Source organism: Portunus trituberculatus, chromosome 14 (assembly GCF_017591435.1).
Source record: "Portunus trituberculatus isolate SZX2019 chromosome 14, ASM1759143v1, whole genome shotgun sequence".
NCBI classification, from domain to species: domain Eukaryota; kingdom Metazoa; phylum Arthropoda; class Malacostraca; order Decapoda; family Portunidae; genus Portunus; species Portunus trituberculatus.
Window position 1 is genome coordinate 9,849,184 of NC_059268.1, and position 10,000 is coordinate 9,859,183.

Below are 10,000 nucleotides of genomic sequence, written 5' to 3' on the forward strand. Positions count from 1 at the left end.
GTTGTTACCGCGCTTCGCTGTGTTAATAGAAAGTCGTCTGAATATATTACATCTTTACTCACACTTGTCGTGAACGCTTTGACCACAACACAAAGGCACTTTTTTCAATGTTGATCAGCCAGCCAGCAAACATCGTGCAGGAAGTGTGGTGTGGGCGTTAAGAAGGGCGCCACCACAGAAGCCGCTTAGTGAGCTGCACGTCCTGGAAATAACTCACTGGCGGAACTCGTATTTCTCGGGTGCTGTGTTAGAATCTAGCTACATTATGCAGGGTGATCACAACCTTGAGACACACGGGATGGGGAGGATTTTGTGGTGTGAAGCTCTTCATATACTGAGACCACTACTTTCTGCCTTACTTCCACGAAAACCTGTGCGATGTTCATAGCCGTTGTTAGGTGGCTTTACAGTCCATCCGCCCCAGTGACGATACGCCTCAAGTCCATTCGCCCCAGAAGTTGGGGCGAATCTACTTCATTGGTGGTTGATGCGCCCCAACTGCTGAATATTTAGCTGTTGCGCCCCAACTCCTTTTTTCAAAGTTCGAAAACCTTTAGTCATCGTGATGAAAGAACTCGCAATTAAAAGAAGAAGAATATGAATTGGATGTAATAAGAATAGTTTCCATATATAAAAAAAAAGGCTTTACAGTACATAAGCCCCAGTGACGACAAATTAAGTTCTTGCGTCCCAAATTTTTTTTCAAAGGAACTCAATAAAACATTAAAAGAAGACAAAACAAGATGAAAAGATTAGAACGGCACAAAATAGGAACATTCGGCAAGTAGTTGCATTGGCGACAGACCTAACCTAACTTAACCTAACCTAACCTGAAAACGAGATACAGGCACGGAGAGCATGACTTTTTTTTCAGAAACGTTTGATTTTTTTTTAAGACAAAACAAAAATTAGAAAAATTACTCCCACAAAAGTTGCATATATGTACAAAGTTTCTATTGTGATATTTTCAAAGCAATTAACTGAAAAATAAAGTCTGTGAAAAAAAAAAACGACGCACTGTTTGGTTCTCCGCAACCATTCACCCTAACTTGAAGAAATGGACAGAATAGCCTATTTTTACCACCTCAAATAAAATATTAAAGTTTCAAAACAATTGGGCTTACCATAAGCGCACTATGAAAAAGGTTAGTTTCGATTAAAAACTTCCCTTAAATTATTCGTTCAGCCATTAATCCGAAGTATAGCACTTATGAGAGTTGGGGCGAGCCCATGAAAGACAACAGACTAAGGGCAAGATTTTGAAGCACTTCTGCGCAGCATTTCCACTACTTTCACAAGGCTCTAATAGAAGTGACACGGATTTTTTTAAGGCTGTTTTTGTGTTTCTAGTTTTTTTTTCATGCAAGAGGGAAAACCAGCCAAGGGCAACAAAAGACTAAAAAGGCCCAGTTGAGATGCCACTGATATATTAGCATGATTTCTACGCTATCAATAGGAGAAACACTCTTGAAAACCTGACTAATCATCTCCGTGACCCTTGAAAATAGTCGTGGTGAGAGTGTACAGCGCAGGACCGATGTAGCATTTCAAAACAAGTCTCTAAAAGTTTTCGTGCGTTATTGGTTCCTGTACACTCGTCCCGCTCGCCACACGCCACCAGGAGCCTCGCCGACAAATAAAACAAGAGCAAGGAGACACTGCCTGCGATACAATGGTGAGAGCAGCTTTCTAACATTACTGGGCTGCTTACCATTCCTTCACCCTTTACATATCCCGCTGTGGAAAGTGCTACTCCTACTGCTGCCTCATCTCTTCGTCTGCTTCCTTCTGCTACCGTCGGCCCTCAATGAAAGCACCGTCCAGTCTGGCGGGATATGGAGAAAAGTTTTTGTTGGTAGTGAGTAGTCAACTGTACTGAAGATGGTGGTGGTGGTGGTGTTGGTGATGGTGGTGGTGTTGGTGGTGGTGGTGGTGGTGGTGGTGATACAGACAAAAAGAAGTAATGCTGGTGACGAATAATAAAGTAAGTAATGATAACCACATATAAAAAAGATGCATAACTGTATCATACAAAAATAAACAAAGCACAATGCACATATGAAAAAATTACAAAAATGTCAGTGAAAAAAAAAGTATTATAGATAATCTTACTAGTCTAATTACTGTATATGTCATTGCGGTTTATCTAATGGTTCTTAGTATCAATGGCTCACTACTGTCTTCGTACTGTCCCATTACTGTCTTCCTACTGAGCTGATGAGGATCCTTGTCTCGTCCCCTCAAAGGTAGAATACTTCATGGTTCCCTCTGCAGCGCACCCTCACCTGTCACGTCACAAATTTGAATATGAAAAGAATATATATAAATTTCTCCTTTTACTTTCAATTTTAGTTTTAATGGTTTATTATCTGTGGGAGGAGCACCAGCCAAGGACAACAAAAACAATGCAAAAGGTCTATACATTAGGATTCTATTTCAATACTACTACTACTACTACTACTACTACTATTACTATTGCTGCTGCTGCTGCTGCTGCTACTGCTACTATTACTACTGCTGGAATTATTACAGCTACTTGTGAAATTTTGATGCAGCACAAAGTAATAATCATTATCTATCAATCATCATTAGCTCAAAATGTGTGTGTGTGTGTGTGTGTGTGTGTGTGTGTGTGTGTGTGTGTGTGTGTGTGTGAGAGAGAGAGAGAGAGAGAGAGAGAGAGAGAGAGAGAGAGAGAGAGAGAGAGAGAGAGAGAGAGAGAGAGAGAGAGAGAGAGAGAGAGAGAGAGAGAGAGAGAGAGAGAGAGAGAGAGACAGACAGACAGACAGACAGACAGACAGACAGACAGACAGACAGACAGACAGACAGAGATGAGAGACAGTGACGGACAGAGAGCATATTCTTGTCTCGTTAACAGTAATTAATGCCTGCCAGTCACCACTATCTCGCCCATCGCCATTCAGACTAATGGGTGAACCTTAGCTGTCCTTACCTGGCATTGGAGAGAACACAGAGGAAAGTTAAGGAAGGATGAGCAGCAGCATACCCGTTGGCCTTTGTGTTAAAAAAGGAAAGATGCGCTTAAACTAACAACAGAGAGAGAGAGAGAGAGAGAGAGAGAGAGAGGAGAGAGAGAGAGTGTGTGTGTGTGTTTCACTGTTTGATCTGCTGCAGTCTCTGACGAGACAGCCAGACGTTACCCTACGGAACGAGCTCAGAGCTCATTATTTTCGATCTTCGGATAGGCCTGAGACCAGGCACACACCACACACCGGGACAACAAGGTCACAACTCCTCGATTTACATCCCGTACCTACTCACTGCTAGGTGAACAGGGGCTACACGTGAAAGGAGACACACCCAAATATCTCCACCCGGCCGGGGAATCGAACCCCGGTCCTCTGGCTTGTGAAGCCAGCGCTCTAACCACTGAGCTACCGTGTGTGTGTGTGTGTGTGTGTGTGTGTGTGTGTGTGTGTGAGAGAGAGAGAGAGAGAGAGAGAGAGAGAGAGAGAGAGAGAGAGAGAGAGAGAGAGAGAGAGAGAGAGAGAGAGAGAGAGAGAGGTGTGTGTTGTTTTTGAACCGTTTTGATGAATTGTCTGTCTTAAAGAAGAGATAAATGAGGAGGAGGAGGAGGAAACAAAGAAGAAAAGAGGAAGAGTTATATAAGTATGAATAATTAAGGATTTCTCAGGCAACCTATCAGTGGACGCGTGGGAGGTACAGAGTGATGCGCCTCGTGATAAGGACTTGTGTGGGGCGTAAAGTTTGCATTTTGAAGGGACGCTTAATTAGAGAGAATTTACATATAGATAAACCTTAACTCATTTTTTTCCTTCATTTTTTATACATATCTGGTCTGTATCTTATGTCTGTCTGTATGTATGTCCCTCTGGCTATCTACCTACCTGTCTACATCCATACGTAAACATATAAGCACATTACACTCACCTTAGCAAACACAACTCCTATAAGCAGCTTTCTAAAAACATAAATGCATAATCCTTAAACAATCAACGCACTCCCTGTTTTCCTAATTGGCGCCAGTAGGGGTGAACTGTGAATGACACCGCTACTGCTTACGTTCGGAAGCCCCAACAGGCAGCGGAGACAGCGGAGGGATGGCACTGGGAGCGAGGATGAGAGCAGCAAAACGAATCCCTTAATGCAGCCCTGTCGTCAGCACCCAGCACGTCAGGCCACCATGCTAATGAGAGAGGCTCCAATGCGGCTGTGATCTCCCTCCGTCTCGTTTTCTGTTCATGCGTCAGCCCCTGCAGCTCAGTACACCATGTCGCCGCCCACTCCTTGCGGTCTACCTGCCTGTCAATGCGTTCTTTAGCTAACTACGTAGGTGGCTTGTGTGATGAATTTTTACCGAAGGAATGAACGTGTCTTACAGGGCTTCATGGTAATGTGGAGCGTCTATTATTAGCACTTCGTCTGTCTGCCTGTCTGTCTGTGTGCCCATGTCTCCGTATTTGTCGCTGCCTTGTTCTTTCATTCTCTCCCGTCACGGCGGCTCAGTTTGCCAGTCCCGTCACACTGGAATGCATCACTCGGGTAGTATTGGTTTCGGTTAGCAGTCAGGTAACCTGACACACAGACTTCCACTGTGATTAATGTCTTCTTTCCGGCTTTACTCCTCTCATCAGATTTAGTTGGGTATCAGCATATCAAAGGATTTGGAATTGTGGGAATAAAACTTGTATTCTAAAACACTACTGCGCCGCACCTCCATGATTTTCAGAAGGCTTTAATTGAAGTTATACGGAGTTTTTGTAATGATTTTTGTGTGGTTTTATTGAAGAATATAGATTTAATTACGAGTTCTTATGGAAAAGAGAGAGAGAGAGAGAGAGAGAGAGAGAGAGAGAGAGAGAGAGAGAGAGAGAGAGAGAGAGAGAGAGTATTTTTTAACCCGGAAAATCTTGCTAGATTGTTCTGTGGGTTATTTTCTTACACAATTGGATTCAAGAACAATATTCTCCCCTTCTCCTCTCCTCCTCCTCCTCCTTCTCTTCCTCCTACTCCTCCTCGATAGGTGTTTTATCCTTACACATCACAAGTTCCTCTCGCCAGATTTCATTCCGGCTCGCCTGTTACCCACGATACACCTTCCACTGATAAAGATCTTCACGCCTTCACTGCACTCCAGGTTAGGACGTCTTGGACCTTCTCGGCTGTTTACAGAACGAAGCAGCTCTCTCCCTCTTCCAACCTTTTTTCTCCTCCCTCTCTCTCTCTCTCTCTCTACGACCACCCCGCCATACATCAAGGGTTCGAGCGATAAGTCTACACGCACAGTTCCTCAGGTAGAGATAACACCTGAGTTCACCGCCCAGAGTCTCGACACCTTTATTAGTGCCAGTCAGCTGATAGATCACCTGGCGGGCAGACGGGGGAATGGGGCATGCAGGTAGGGACGGGTGACGCAGGAGGTGGTAAGGTAAGGGAAGACAAGTCAAGAAGAGGTAAGAATGTTTTTTCTTTCTTCACTACACTGGTTGAATATAAACAGCATCCTTCTTGGTTTTCTCTAAAGATGCAAGTGTATGTCTTTGTCTGTCTGTCTGTCTGTCTCTCTGTTTGTCTGTGTCACTTTATCTTTCCTCGTTTCTCTCTCTCTCTCTCTCTCTCTCTCTCTCTCTCTCTCTCTCTCTCTCTCTCTCTCTCTCTCTCTCTCTCAACTTATGTAGCATTTCCTTCCTAATACACACAACAAACAAGAACAACATTAACATGACAACACTGGCACCTCAACACACACACACACACACACACACACACACACACACACATAGAACAGAGAAGGGAGAGAGGGGATCTGATACAAGTTTATAAATTGATCAACGGAATGGATCAAGTGGATAATGAGAAACTGATCCTGAGAGAAGAATATGACATCCGAAGCACAAGATCGCATAGTAAAAAACTGAGAAAGGGAAGTTGTCTGAGAGATGTTAAAAAAATATAGTCTCCCGCAAAGATGTGTTGAGACTTGGAACAGTTTGAGTGAAGAAGTGGTGTTAGCAACGAGTGTGCATAAAGAAAAATTGGATAAGTGTAGATATGGAGACGGGGCCACACGAGCGTAAAGCCCAGGTCCTGTAAAACTACAACTAGGTAAATACAACTAGGTAAATACACACACACACACACACACACACACACACACACACACACACACACATACAGGCACAAGGAAATTCTTGCAGGAGGTAGGCGCGACGTGAGGAAAGGTCATATTTTGATAAGAACTGATGCATTGCTTTTCGAGGAACATCCCGCGTCTTCCACCAGCTGCCGCCTAGAGGGAGAAACACTTACATACTGAATACTTAAGTGTAGACCAGATGCAAGAGGGGATATGAGCCATTCGGAAATAGGAACAAAGAACTCATGGTGAAAATGTTCTTTACTATTAATCCCTTCACTACTGGGATTCATTTTTACCCTGAGATGTGTTTACAATTAGACCATTTTATTTACACTAGGAAGGGTCTATGGTTGTCGACGGATTAATGGTCACAGTCTTCACTATTCTAATCCCAACATAAGTATCAGAAGCTGTATAAAATCACAAAATAGTAAGCAGAATGAATATTGAAACACATCATGGTACTAAAGGAGTTAATTATACTAGTTCACTAAATCATATTCAAGCAAGAGTGACAATTATACTCATATTTAATTCACCTAATTATTCTCAAACTATCATGATTACATTCACACAGAAGACTCTCGTTATCATACTTAGCCTACACAAATTATCCTCACACAAATCAACACATCATTATAATTACTCTCATTTACTATAATTACACTCAATACTAATACCTTCATCTCATTATTCTCACACTAACCTCATGCAAGGCTCACCCAATCATACGTACACAAACTCCACTCATACAAGTCATAGTACCAATCTCATTACACTCATCTACTCCAATTACGCTCGATCACCTACTCTTACTCGCAGCAAACTCTAACGACCTTACCAATAAAAAAACGCAACATAAAATCACCTCCGTAAAAACACAACTCGTTGGCCGCGGCGCCTTTCATCTGCCAGTCACTCAGGTGGTCACTACAGGATGCAGCACCGCCCAACACACATTCCTATCTACTAAAGCTTGTAAGATGAGGTGGTGGCTGGAGCTTGCGAGAGCTTGGGATGCCAGGAAGGAGGAAGAGGAAGAGGAAGAGGAGGACGAGGACGAGGACACGGACGAGGAGGAGGAGGAGGAGGAGGACAAAACTGCTGTAGAGGACAACTGTTGAAGAGAAAACAGGTATGAAAGAAGGACAGATAAGCTGGAGTATGTGTTAGTGACAAGGAAGAAGAGAAGGACGAGGACGAGGAGGAGGACGACGAGGAAGAGAAAGAGGACAAAACTACTGTAGAGGACAACTGTTGAAGAAAAAACAGGTATGAAAGAAGGACAGATAAGCTGGAGTATGTGTTAGCGACAAGGAAGAATGAGAAGGACGAAAGAGATGTATTATTAACCCATTGAAGTGCACATTCATACAGATAGTCATAAGGATTACCCATAATAAGAAAATTAGTGTATTGCCATAAAGTCAAGCTAATATCCTTCTTCCAGGACCTGAGTTTGCATATTCCAGTTTCCTCAGCATCTATTTACGAGGATTCATTTTAATCTCTCATGGGAGTTCATTTTTTCCTCCCGTGATTTTCATCCTTGAGCGTTTTGTGGTTTGTCATCATTCGCGCTCATAACAAGGGAGTGGCTGGAGTTTCCCCGAGTCTTACGTGCTTCATGTTTGCATAGGTACACGGCGGAGAAAAAGGTTTGTTGTAGATGTGACTATGCATATCTCTCTCTCTCTCTCTCTCTCTCTCTCTCTCTCTCTCTCTCTCTCTCTCTCTCTCTCTCACACTTTTAAGAATTGTGTAATCTTGGTTCCTAATTTCTTTATCTTAATAACTACCTGTACGTACAAATTTACTTCTTACACGCACTTGCTAATTAGATTCTTATCCGTCTTTCTACTGACAAGAACAATACTTTTTTTACTGTGTTAATATCTTTCGCACTTGTATGATTAACACTGAATATATTCCTTTCACATTTTAATTGGCTCCAGAAACTTGCTCATTAAAATTTATTCCTGCATCTTTTTTTATTCTTTCTTTCTCCTATATTTTGACAGGCACGCGACTTCTTTACTGTCTTTTTTTATTTTTCGCAAATTTCAAGACTTATATAAACTTTGTATTTTCTAATCTTATCTAACATCTATTGTGCGCACACCACTACCTATCACGGACTATAGTATATCGATTATTTGTTTATTTATTTTCTTTAATCTTACTATCCATGCATTCGACTTCATTAGCTCCTCTCTCTCTCTCTCTCTCTCTCTCTCTCTCTCTCTCTCTTCTTTAGCACCTCATAAACTTCAATGTTTCTATTTAAATCTTACACCATTACAACTTTTTACAGACTTTGCTGATTTTAACTTCTCTTTATTCATCTTTTTTTAATTTAATGCGAATGCGATTTAACCCGATCTTGCTAATTCAGTGCTAACCTTAACCTCACACGAACACATACACACGCACACATCTTACACGTACACAGCTTTTACTGTTACATTATACCTTGTTTTTTTTTTTATCACACACCCATCTTAAATCTATTCCACCATTCGCACCCAACCACTGGACTGTTGCTACTAGTGATCCCTCCGTCCAGCTCCCTGCAAACCTGTTTCTACTGATCCCCGGCGCACCTTTGCCCTGCCCTGCTTACACGTATAGCTAGTGGCAGACTGAAACTGACTCGTCCCTCACCTGAAGTTACGTAAGCGTCTCAAAGCAACACCGCACGTATAAGGAGTGTCTCCCTGCAAAGGTCTCAATTTTCACACATCTCGAAGTCGTAGCTCTAATATTAATTTTTTTTTACTGTTTTGTCCCTTGTAACATTCAGGGACTGTAAAAAAGAGATGTTTACACGGGCGCAAGAAATTATATAGAAAAAAGAGGAGTTTAATTGTGTCCTTTCCGTGCTACATAATAAATATGTATACAAAATCGCGAGACTCTGGGAAAAACTGTCCAGCAATGAAAGGGTTAATGGAAGATATAAGCACTTTCCAGAGTGTTTCTAATGATAGTTTAACAAGGAACACACTGCATCGACACGGCAAATATTCAAGTCATCCCAATTAGTCATCTCTGTGGCTTTTGAAAATATTCGTAATGAAAGTTCAGAGTCCTTAAGAACATGAGCTTGAATACTGCCCACAATTTGTTTATCTTCTTGCTCCACACTCGCTTAGTAATGAATAAAATAAACTTAGACTTGTTTTGCATTACTGGCATAGGAGAAGAAAGCAACTATTCATATGTTTTTTTTTATAGTTACTCGGTGTGCTTAGAGTGTTAGTGTTAAAAGGACTTATTCTCACGTATCATATCACCGGTGTTGAAAGTGGAGAAAACGGAGAAAATTACACATTACTTCTTTGTTTTTAATTCCTTGTGTCTGCTTGAATTGATAGTGATAGCTATTAAAGCAAACATAATCTCAAGTGTCACATCGCTGGCACAGACAACAGGAAAAGAGGAAGGAGAAAATAAGCATCAGAGAAGAGTAGATTTGCAAAAAGTTGATCTTAGCAAGGTCGCGTCCACACACAGTGACTTTCAACTCTTCAACATACTAAGTACAATGTAAATTTACCGCAGATATATATGATGACAAACGAACCTTAGACAAAAAAAAAAAGACAAAAATCATTAACGGAAAAAAAAGAGTGCGAGAGAGGGAGGAGAGAATGAATGAATAATTAATGAATGAATAAATTAAATGACGGTGAGTGGCTGATGGTGTCTTTATCTGAAACACGGATTTCGCATCGACGCTGATGGTGATCGCGGCGAGTGTGGGCGAGAAGCGGCGCCACACACTCTGCTGCCCCTCAATACGCCCCGTGCCCGCCGCCCACCGCTCCTACGCCTCCATCCTGACCTGGCGAGCGGCTAGCTACCCACCCTTCCTTC

The 10,000-nt window shown here is 42.1% G+C and overlaps 2 protein-coding genes across 4 annotated transcripts in view; one reads left to right on the top strand and one right to left on the bottom strand.

Annotated features, from left to right (window-relative positions):
- LOC123503665 (kinesin-like protein KIF14) overlaps nt 1–2,593 on the bottom strand; it is a 43,529-nt gene extending 40,936 nt beyond the window's left edge. The window contains exon 1 of the mRNA XM_045253623.1: nt 1,712–2,593. The gene's annotated coding sequence lies outside the window, so the exon portion shown is untranslated. The remainder of the gene's footprint in view (nt 1–1,711) is intronic.
- The window catches only part of LOC123503667 (bone morphogenetic protein 10-like), a 58,098-nt gene that overhangs the window by 7,585 nt on the left and 40,513 nt on the right, over nt 1–10,000 (top strand). The window lies entirely within an intron of this gene.